Source organism: Orcinus orca, chromosome 11 (genome assembly GCF_937001465.1).
Source record: "Orcinus orca chromosome 11, mOrcOrc1.1, whole genome shotgun sequence".
Classification (NCBI taxonomy): Eukaryota; Metazoa; Chordata; class Mammalia; order Artiodactyla; family Delphinidae; genus Orcinus; species Orcinus orca.
In genome coordinates this window covers 28842673-28852757 of record NC_064569.1, presented here as the reverse complement: position 1 = coordinate 28852757, position 10085 = coordinate 28842673, and positions in this window count along the sequence as shown.

The following is a 10085-nucleotide window of genomic DNA, read 5'->3' as shown; positions in this document are numbered from 1 at the left end:
TCATTTTTAATTTCTTTCATCAGTGTCTTATAATTTTCTGCATACAGGTCTTTTGTCTCCTTAGGTAGGTTTATTCCTAGGTATTTTATTCTTTTTGTTGCAATGGTAAATGGGAGTGTTTTCTTGATTTCACTTTCAGATTTTTCATCCTTAGTGTATAGGAATGCCAGAGATTTCTGTGCATTAATTTTGTATCCTGCTACTTTACCAAATTCATTGATTAGCTCTAGTAGTTTTCTGGTAGCATCTTTAGGATTCTGTATGTATAGTATCATGTCATCTGCAAACAGTGACAGCTTTACTTCTTCTTTTCCGATTTGGATTCCTTTTATTTCCTTTTCTTCTCTGATTGCTGTGGCTAAAACTTCCAAAACTATGTTGAATAAGAGTGGTGAGAGTGGGCAACCTTGTCTTGTTCCTGATCTTAGTGGAAATGCTTTCAGTTTTTCACCATTGAGGACGATGTTGGCTGTGGGTTTGTTATATATGGCCTTTATTATGTTGAGGAAAGTTCCCTCTATGCCTACTTTCTGCAGGGTTTTTATCATAAATGGGTGTTGAATTTTGTCAAAAGCTTTCTCTGCATCTATTGAGATGATCATATGGTTTTTCTCCTTCAATTTGTTAATATGGTGTATCACGTTGATTGATTTGCGTATATTGAAGAATCCTTGCATTCCTGGAATAAACCCCACTTGATCATGGTGTATGATCCGTTTAATGTGCTGTTGGATTCTGTTTGCTAGTATTTTGTTGAGGATCTTTGCATCTATGTTCATCAGTGATATTGGCCTGTAGTTTTCTTTCTTTGTGACATCCTTGTCTGGTTTTGGTATCAGGGTGATGGTGGCCTCGTAGAATGAGTTGGGGAGTGTTCCTCCCTCTGCTATATTTTGGAAGAGTCTGAGAAGGATAGGTGATAGCTCTTCTCTAAATGTTTGATAGAATTCGCCTGTGAAGCCATCTGGTCCTGGGCTTTTGCTTGTTGGAAGATTTTTAATCACAGTTTCAATTTCAGTGCTTGTGATTGGTCTGTTCATATTTTCTATTTCTTCCTGATTCAGTCTTGGCAGGTTGTGCCTTTCTAAGAATTTGTCCATTTCTTCCACGTTGTCCATTTTATTGGCATAGAGTTGCTTGTAGTAATCTCTCATGATCTTTTGTATTTCTGCAGTGTCAGTTGTTACTTCTCCTTTTTCATTTCTAATTCTATTCATTTGAGTCTTCTCCCTTTTTTTCTTGATGAGTCTGGCTAATGGTTTATCAATTTTGTTTATCCTTTCAAAGAACCAGCTTTTAGTTTTATTGATCTTTGCTATCGTTTCCTTCATTTCTTTTTCATTTATTTCTGATCTGATTTTTATGATTTCTTTCCTCCTGCTAACTTTGGGGTTTTTTTGTTCTTCTTTCTCTAATTGCTTTAGGTGCAAGGTTAGGTTGTTTATTCGAGATGTTTCCTGTTTCTTAAGGTAAGATTGTATTGCTATAAACTTCCCTCTTAGAACTGCTTTTGCTGCATCCCATAGATTTTGAGTCGTCGTGTCTCCATTGTCATTTGTTTCTAGGTATTTTTTGATTTCCCCTTTGATTTCTTCAGTGATCACTTCGTTATTAAGTAGTGTATTGTTTAGCCTCCATGTGTTTGTATTTTTTACAGATCTTCTCCTGTGATTGATATCGAGTCTCATAGCGTTGTGGTCGGAAAAGATACTTGATACAATTTCAATTTTCTTAAATTTACCAAGGCTTGATTTGTGACCCAAGATATGATCTATCCTGGAGAATGTTCCATGAGCACTTGAGAAAAATGTGTATTCTGTTGTTTTTGGATGGAATGTCCTATAAATATCAATTAACTCCATCTCATTTAATGTATCATTTAAAGCTTGTGTTTCCTTATTTATTTTCATTTTGGATGATCTGTCCATTGGTGAAAGTGGGGTGTTAAAGTCCCCTACTATGAATGTGTTACTGTCAATTTCCCCTTTTATGGTTGTCAGTATTTGCCTTATGTATTGAGGTGCACCTATGTTGGGTGCGTAAATATTTACAATTGTTATATCTTCCTCTTGGATCGATCCCTTGATCATTATGTAGTGTCCTTCTTTGTCTCTTCTAATAGTCTTTGTTTTAAAGTCTATTTTGTCTGATATGAGAATTGCTACTCCAGCTTTCTTTTGGTTTCCATTTGCATGAAATACCTTTTTCCATCCCCTTACTTTCAGTCTGTATGTGTCTCTAGGTCTGAAGTGGGTCTCTTGTAGACAGCAAATATATGGGTCTTGTTTTTGTATCCATTCAGCCAATCTGTGTCTTTTGGTGGGAGCATTTAGTCCATTTACATTTAAGGTAATTATCGATATGTGTGTTCCCATTCCCATTTTCTTAATTGTTTTGGGTTTGTTATTGTAGGTCTTTTCCTTCTTTTGTGTTTCTTGCCTAGAGAAGTTCCTTTAGCAGTTGTTGTAGAGCTGGTTTGGTGGTGCTGAACTCTCTCAGCTTTTGCTTGTCTGTAAAGGTTTTAATTTCTCCATCAAATCTGAATGAGATCCTTGCTGGGTAGAGTAATCTTGGTTGCAGGTTTTTCTCCTTCAACACTTTCAATATGTCCTGCCACTCCCTTCTGGCTTGCAGAGTTTCTGCTGAAAGATCAGCTGTTAACCTTATGGGGATTCCTTTGTGTGTTATTTGTTGTTTTTCCCTTGCTGCTTTTAATATGTTTTCTTTGTATTTAATTTTTGACAGTTTGATTAATATGTGTCTTGGCGTATTTCTCCTTGTATTTATCCTGTATGGGACTCTCTGTGCTTCCTGGACTTGATTAACTATTTCCTTTCCCATATTAGGGAAGTTTTCAACTATAATCTCTTCAAATATTTTCTCAGTCCCTTTCTTTTTCTCTTCTTCTTCTGGAACCCCTATAATTCGAATGTTGGTGCATTTAATGTTGTCCCAGAGGTCTCTGAGACTGTCCTCAGTTCTTTTCATTCTTTTTTCTTTATTCTGCTCTGCAGTAGTTATTTCCACTATTTTATCTTCCAGGTCACTTATCCGTTCTTCTGCCTCAGTTATTCTGCTATTGATCCCATCTAGAGTACTTTTAATTTCATTTTTTTAAATCACTGTAAGAAGAAACACTGCCTTTTGCATATAGTTTAAGTCTAACATCTGCCAATTATTTATATATATACACTTAATTTTAGCTCCAATTATGCCAACTTCTTGAGAAAATTGCTTGTGAAAGGTATCACTGGCACTTGAAAATCAAGGGAAGACTCAACCCTAAAATATTCATTAACCTACTGGTTAAATTTCAGAGAATAGTTATCTCTTTTGTTTGAAAACTTTTACTAGATCAATTTGTTATTTTCAGAATAACCTAGGTAATTACTATAGCGGAGAAAATTTGGCACCCCAAAATGTCTGTTTGGCATGTGAATTATTTTGAGCTGAAACCAAGGCCAAACAGACTCAGGAAGAGACTTTGACCTTTCCCCTATCTGCCTAAAGAATGTAAATAGAGGACTTGTTCCAGGAAGGGAGCTAACACCGTACATAAGTATAGGATGAGCTAGGTGTTTAGACAGGGAAGAGTCTATCAAAATTTATTTAAAATTCCTATGTCCCATTGTCTTTGTATGGCCCACCAAACGCTTATTTACGGAACACTTGCTTATGAAATATTTGCTTTTCCATCTCCCTGTGAATTCCCTTCCTTCCCAAACCACTACCCCCAACATCTTTTGTCTTTAGCTCAAGATGGTATTTAAGGTGAGTATTTCAGTCATTTTGGTGAGTTACTCTGGAATTTTTCTGGGTCTCTCCAAAGTATGTATGTTATTAAGCTTTTGTTTGACTTTCTCCTGTTAAACTCTGCCACATCAATTTAAGTCTTAGACCTGCCAGAAGAATCCAGAAGGGTAAAAGAAAATTTCTTTCTCCCCAACATTACCTTTCTAGAAATTTTGAAGGATTTTGAAGGGCAAGACTAATGGCAGGTCAAGCTGAAAGTAATCGGAGTTCCCTGTCTGTGTTTCTGTTACTGAACTCAGGTTCAGCTGCTCACTGCTTGAAAGCCAATACTCGGAAAGACAAGTGTTGGTTGGAAACAAAAGTTTGCTTTATTCAGGAGGCTGGCAACCTGGAGAGAAGACAGACTCATGTCCAAAAATCAACTCCATGAGCTGTTTGTAAATTTTGGAGACTAATCCCTTGTCAGATCATTTGCAAATATTTTCTCCCAATCTGTGGGTTGTCTTTTCATTTTGTTCATGGTCTCCTTTTGGCCATGCAAAAGCTTTTGAGTTTAATTAGGTCCCATTTGTTTATTTTTGCTTTTATTTCTATTATTCTGGGAAATGGATCAAAAAAGATATTGTTGCGATTCATGTCAGAGAGTGTTCTGCCTATGTTTTCCTCTAGGAGTTTTATAGTGTCCAATCTCACATTTAGGTCTTTAAACCATTTTGAGCTTATTTTTGTGTATGGTGTTAAAGAATGATCTAATTTCATTTTTTTAGATGTAGCTGTCCAGTTTTCCCAAAATAATTTGTTGAAGAGATTGCCTTTCTACCACTGTGTAGTCTTGTCTCCTTTATTGTAGATTAATTGACCATAGGTGCATGGGTTTATTTCTGGGCTTTCTATCCTGTTCCATTGATCTATATTTCTATTTTTGTGCCAGCACCATACTGTTTTTATGACTATAGCTTTGTAGTATACTCTGAAGTCAGGGAGCCTGATTCCTCCAGCTCCATTTTTCTTAAGATTGCTTTAGCTCTTTGGAGTCTTTTGTGTCTCCATACAAATTTTAAGATATTTTTGTTCTAGTTCTATGAACAATGCCATTGGTAAGAGGCTTAATATCATCAAAACAAACAACCCAATCAACAACTGGGCAGAACACCTAAATAGACATTTCTCCAAAGAAGACATACAGATGGCCAAGAGACACACGAAAAGATGTTCAACGTCACTAATTATTAGAGATGTGCAAATCAAAAGTACAATGAGGTATCACCTTAACCAGTCAAAATGGCTATCATCAAAAAATTCACAAACAATAAATGCTGGAGAGTGTGTAGACAGAAGGGAACCCTCCTACACTGTAAATTGGTACAGCCACTATGGAGAACAGTATGGGGGTTCCTTAAGAAACTAAAAATAGAGCTACCATATGACACTGCAATCCCACTCCTGGGCATATACCTGGAGAAAAACATGGTCTGAAAGGATATATGCACCCCAGTGTTCATTGCAGCACTTTTTACAAATAGCCAAGACATGGAAGCAATCTAAATGTCCATCAGCAGAGGAATGGATAAAGAAGATGAAGATGTGGTACATACATATAATGGACTATTACTCAGCCATTAAAAAGAATGAAATGCCATTTGCAGCTACATGGATGGACCTAGAGACTGTTATACTGACTGAAGTAAGTCAGAGAAAGAGAAATATTGTATGATATCCCTTATATGTGGAATCTAAAAAGAAATGATACTAAGGAATTTATTTACAAACAGAAACAGACTCACAGACTTAGAGAACAAACTTATGGTTACTGGGGGGATGGAGTGGGGGAAAGGATAGTTAGGGAGTTTGGGATCGACTGCTGTATTTAAAGTGGATAGCCAACAAGGACCCACTGTATAGCACAGGGAATTCTGCTCGATGTTATGTGGCAGCCTGGATGGGAGCCGAGTTTGGAGGAGAATGGATACATGTATATGTATGGCTGAGTCGCTTTGCTGTGCACCTGAAACTATCACAACTTTATTAATAGGCTGTACTCCAACATAAAATAAAAGGTTAAAAACAAACAAACTAAAAAACAAAAATCAACTCCAAAGATTCTGCTGAACCATGAATGTTTTTACAGGGAGAATCATTTGCGGAGGGGATCAGAGTCTTCCTTATCTTCCACTGTTTGCAGACTTTCTTTTGATTGGTTTGTGGTGAGGTAAGAGGGCAGTGCTCCAGGAATCTTGTGCTCAGTCAGAAGTTATCATCCTCCACCTGGGCTGGGACCTTTGTTCCCACAGAAGAACTTAAAGATATTGTTATGTATATTCCTTGAAGAGGAACCAGGACCCTGCCCCATGACTGAACTATTGTTTCTTTACTGCTGCTACTTTGTTTCTGCATTCCTTCCCTTCCCTGATAAGCAACTATTTGAATATTCCCTTTGGAACTCAAGGAAGGTCAAGGAGGGTGAAGCCTTTTCTCTACAGACAAGAAAATGGGGGACCTGGAAAGGATTTGTACCCAGGAGGGCCCCATACAGTCCTGCTCCATTTCATTTCTTCAACAACTTCAGAGCTTTTCTTTCTCTCTTTTAGAGTATTCACGGATTGGATAGGACTAAATTTTAGGAGACCACACACCTAGTGATTTATCTTTTGTTTGCAACATGTGTATTCCCAGCCCTGGTGAGGAAGAAAGTAAAGTCAGGTATTTGTCAAATTGACTTGATTCACCTGATTGTTTTTTCCTACTTTTCCTAGGTGTTGACCATTCTTAAAGTTAGGTAGGTAATATAATATAGGAAACCAGTAAGTAAAAGCTTTCCAGAAGCTAATTTTTCAATGTCAATTCAAATTCCTCTGTTGGAAGATTTAGGCAGTGATTGTATATCCCACAACTGCTATTATTTCTTCGCTTCCCTGTCTTTTATTTTCCACTTTGTACCTTTCTCTGCTAATGAATCATGTAAACAAAATGAAAGCAACATGAATTTGTTTTGTTCCAGTTTCCCAGGTTGGCCATTCATTTCAATTCAGTGAATGAGTAGGTCAAGTCAGTAAAAAATACCTAATTTTACTAAAAGACTGTCTTAGAAATCACCGTATAAAAACACACTTCAGGGCTTCCCTGGTGGCGCAGTGGTTGAGAATCCGCCTGCTGATGCAGGGGACACGGGTTCGTGCCCGGTCCGGGAAGATACCACACGCCGCGGAGCGGCTAGGCCAGTGAGCCATGGCCGTTGAGCCTGCGCTCCAGAGCCTGTGCTCCGCAACAGGAGAGGCCACAACAGTGAGAGGCCCACATACCGAAAAAAACAAACAAGCAAAAACCACTTCAAAAAGAATAATGGATGCTTAATCCACTAGTTTAAGTGTCAGAGCTATTGGACCATAGTGTACAGGAAAGTTTATATTAGGGTATTTCTGTTACAGCATCACTGGAGAGAAAATATTTACTTAAAGAAACACTTAAGTGAATATGGATTTATGCATTCTGTAATTCTGTTTAAAGGTGTTCAAATTCTTTGAATCCATATAAATTGGCAGGTCTACTGTTTAAATTTTACTACCAGAACATGCAAAGCCCTTTACAAACTCCTGTTTTTTCCAAGCTGACCCCACCTTATACTTTATGAAATATTACTTATCTTTCAAGACATAGCTCAGGTATCACATCCTCCAGCACACCTTCTGCAAGCTAGAATGGATTGTCAATCTTTACATTTAATCTGTGACCCATTTGAATTCATCTCCCTTCTCGTATACTCTTTAAATGCTTTATAAATATGTCTTTTCCTACTATACAGCCTTTAAGGTATTGCATCCTAACCTTTATCTAGTCATGGGTTTATTTGAGATAGCCATCCTTGAAGTGGATGCCTCTTTGAATTGGATGCCTTAGCAATCAAAGCATAAGTCAGGCACTTGCATTACCCCCAAAAACCCCCAAAAACAACCTGCCAAGGCTTACACTACAACCATGCACTACTCCTTTAAAAACACTGAATGAGGGCTTCCCTGGTGGTGCAGTGGTTGAGAGTCCACCTGCCAATGCAGGGGATACGGGTTCGTGCCCCAGTACGGGAAGACCCCACAGGCCGTGGAGCGGCTGGACCCGTGAGCCATGGCCGCTGAGCCTGTGCATCCGGAGCCTGTGCTCCGCAACGGGAGAGGCCACAGCAGTGAGAGGCCCGCGTACCACAAAAAAAAAAAAAAATACACACTGAATGACAAAGAATCCCAGGGGCAACACACATTATTTCTCTAAATATTGAAAAAAGAAGTTTTGATTTCCAATAACTGACATTTCAAGAACACTACGGCCAGTACATAAGCAAGATGATCTGAAAAGTTAATATAGACTATTTGATTGCTTCAGTTTTACCTTTTATGTAAAAAGCTTTTTCAGGAAATGCAACAAACCGAGAGGAACTGGTAATCTACTCTTTGTAGCCTGGCTAATACCTTCTTCATAATCTCAGTTTTAGAGTTCAGCAAGGCAGAGTAAATATCACTATAAAATGGAAATCAGTATACATTTACTATTTTGCCACAAAATTATGTAAATTTGCCAACATTCAGCCATGATTTAGTGATGTATGCTTTGAACTTACTAGTTATTAAGCAGACTTATGAGAACAATGAGAATCTCATCCTTTTGAAGGTGAAAGAACCCAGAAGAAAAATTGTTCACATTCTAACAGTGAGAAAAAGTCAGTTAATCTACAGAATCATGTTTCCTTGAACCTGTAGAGAACTGATATTTCAAGGCAAACAAGTAAAATAAATTCCAGAGGGTGTTGAGTCTCCTCAAAGATAAGGCACATAAGCTTTTTCACTTTGGTAGATAATGAGCCTGCCTAAGACCGGAGAAAGAAAACCAAGAAACTACTCCTGTCTCACCATGAGCCTTCAGTTAATAAGAAGAAACCATTATCTACTGTTGGCTCAGGTAGAAGAATGCAAGAGAATCACTCTCTGGTGCATGTGTGTTAGACCTGCTGAAAGCTGAGGGTAGGAAAGGAAAAGTGAGAAAAATCCTCTGGATCTCTAAAACTCCACAAAACGCAATATAAAGTGGGATTTTTAAATAGCAGTAATCTCAAAGCAATTGTAGCTCATGCCATCTCCTCCCAAATAAGAAGCTTAATTGACTATATTGACCTTGCACTTCACGAAAAAGTTCCATCAAAGGAGAGATGGGTGTGCACATTACCAAGTATAATATTTTTCTCAGCCTTTCTAATTTTATACACATTTTTGGCATTTATTCAAAAATTGAAACACTGAAAAAGAAAACAGCATCAAAACTGACTTATTAAGACATAAAGCCATTAATAGCTCTAGAGCCATAGAAGAAAAAGATTTTGGAAGCAACAGACAAGAAAATTAAAATAACTGAACTATGTTAAAGTGCCAAGTGGGAATGATAGGAGAAAAAAGAGATGAGGAATTTTAAGACAAATGGAAATTGTAGATAAAGAATAAAATGAAAACACAATTTTTTAAAAGCACTATTTCAGAGGTGAATTCCTAACATGGACTACTTTGGATACCTCAGAGAAAATCTGTATACTTGAAAACAGGACAACAGAAATTACAAAAACAAACACAAAGCAAACGAGAGGGAAAAGACAAAAAAATAAAGAGCATCCAAGAGCTGTGGGACAATATCAAATAATCTAACATATAGTTGAAGTCCAGGAAGATGATGATTAGGAATCCAAGCTGACTAAGACAGTTTGCAAATATTTATTTTTGTAGAAACTACCCAGCTATCTTCAAAATTGGCTGTGCCATTTTGCATTTCCACTAGCAGTGAATGAGAGAATTCCTGTTGCTCCAAATCCTTGCCAGCACTTGATGTCAGTGTTCTGGATTTGGGCCATCTAATAGGTGTGTAGTGATATCTCATTGTTTTAATTTGCATTTCTGTAATGATGTATGATGTGGAGTATCTTTCAATGTGCTTATTTTCCATCTGTATATCTTCTTTGGTGAGGTGCCTGTTAAAGTATTGGGCCCATTTTTAAATGCGGTAGTTTGTTTTCCTATCGTTGGTTTTAAGAGTTCTTTGTATATTTGGAATAAGAGTCCATAAGATGTGCTGCACATATTTTTGCCCAGTCTGTGGCTTGTCTTGACATTTTCTTTACATTGTATTTTATAGAACAGAAGTTTTAATCATAATGAAGTTTAGTTTATCCTTTCTTTCATAGATTGTACTTCTGGTGTCATATCTAAAAAGTCATCTCCATACCCAAGGTTCTCTAGATTTTCTAAGTTACCTTCTAGGAGTTTTATAGTTGTGCATTTTACTTTGAGGTCCATGATCCATTT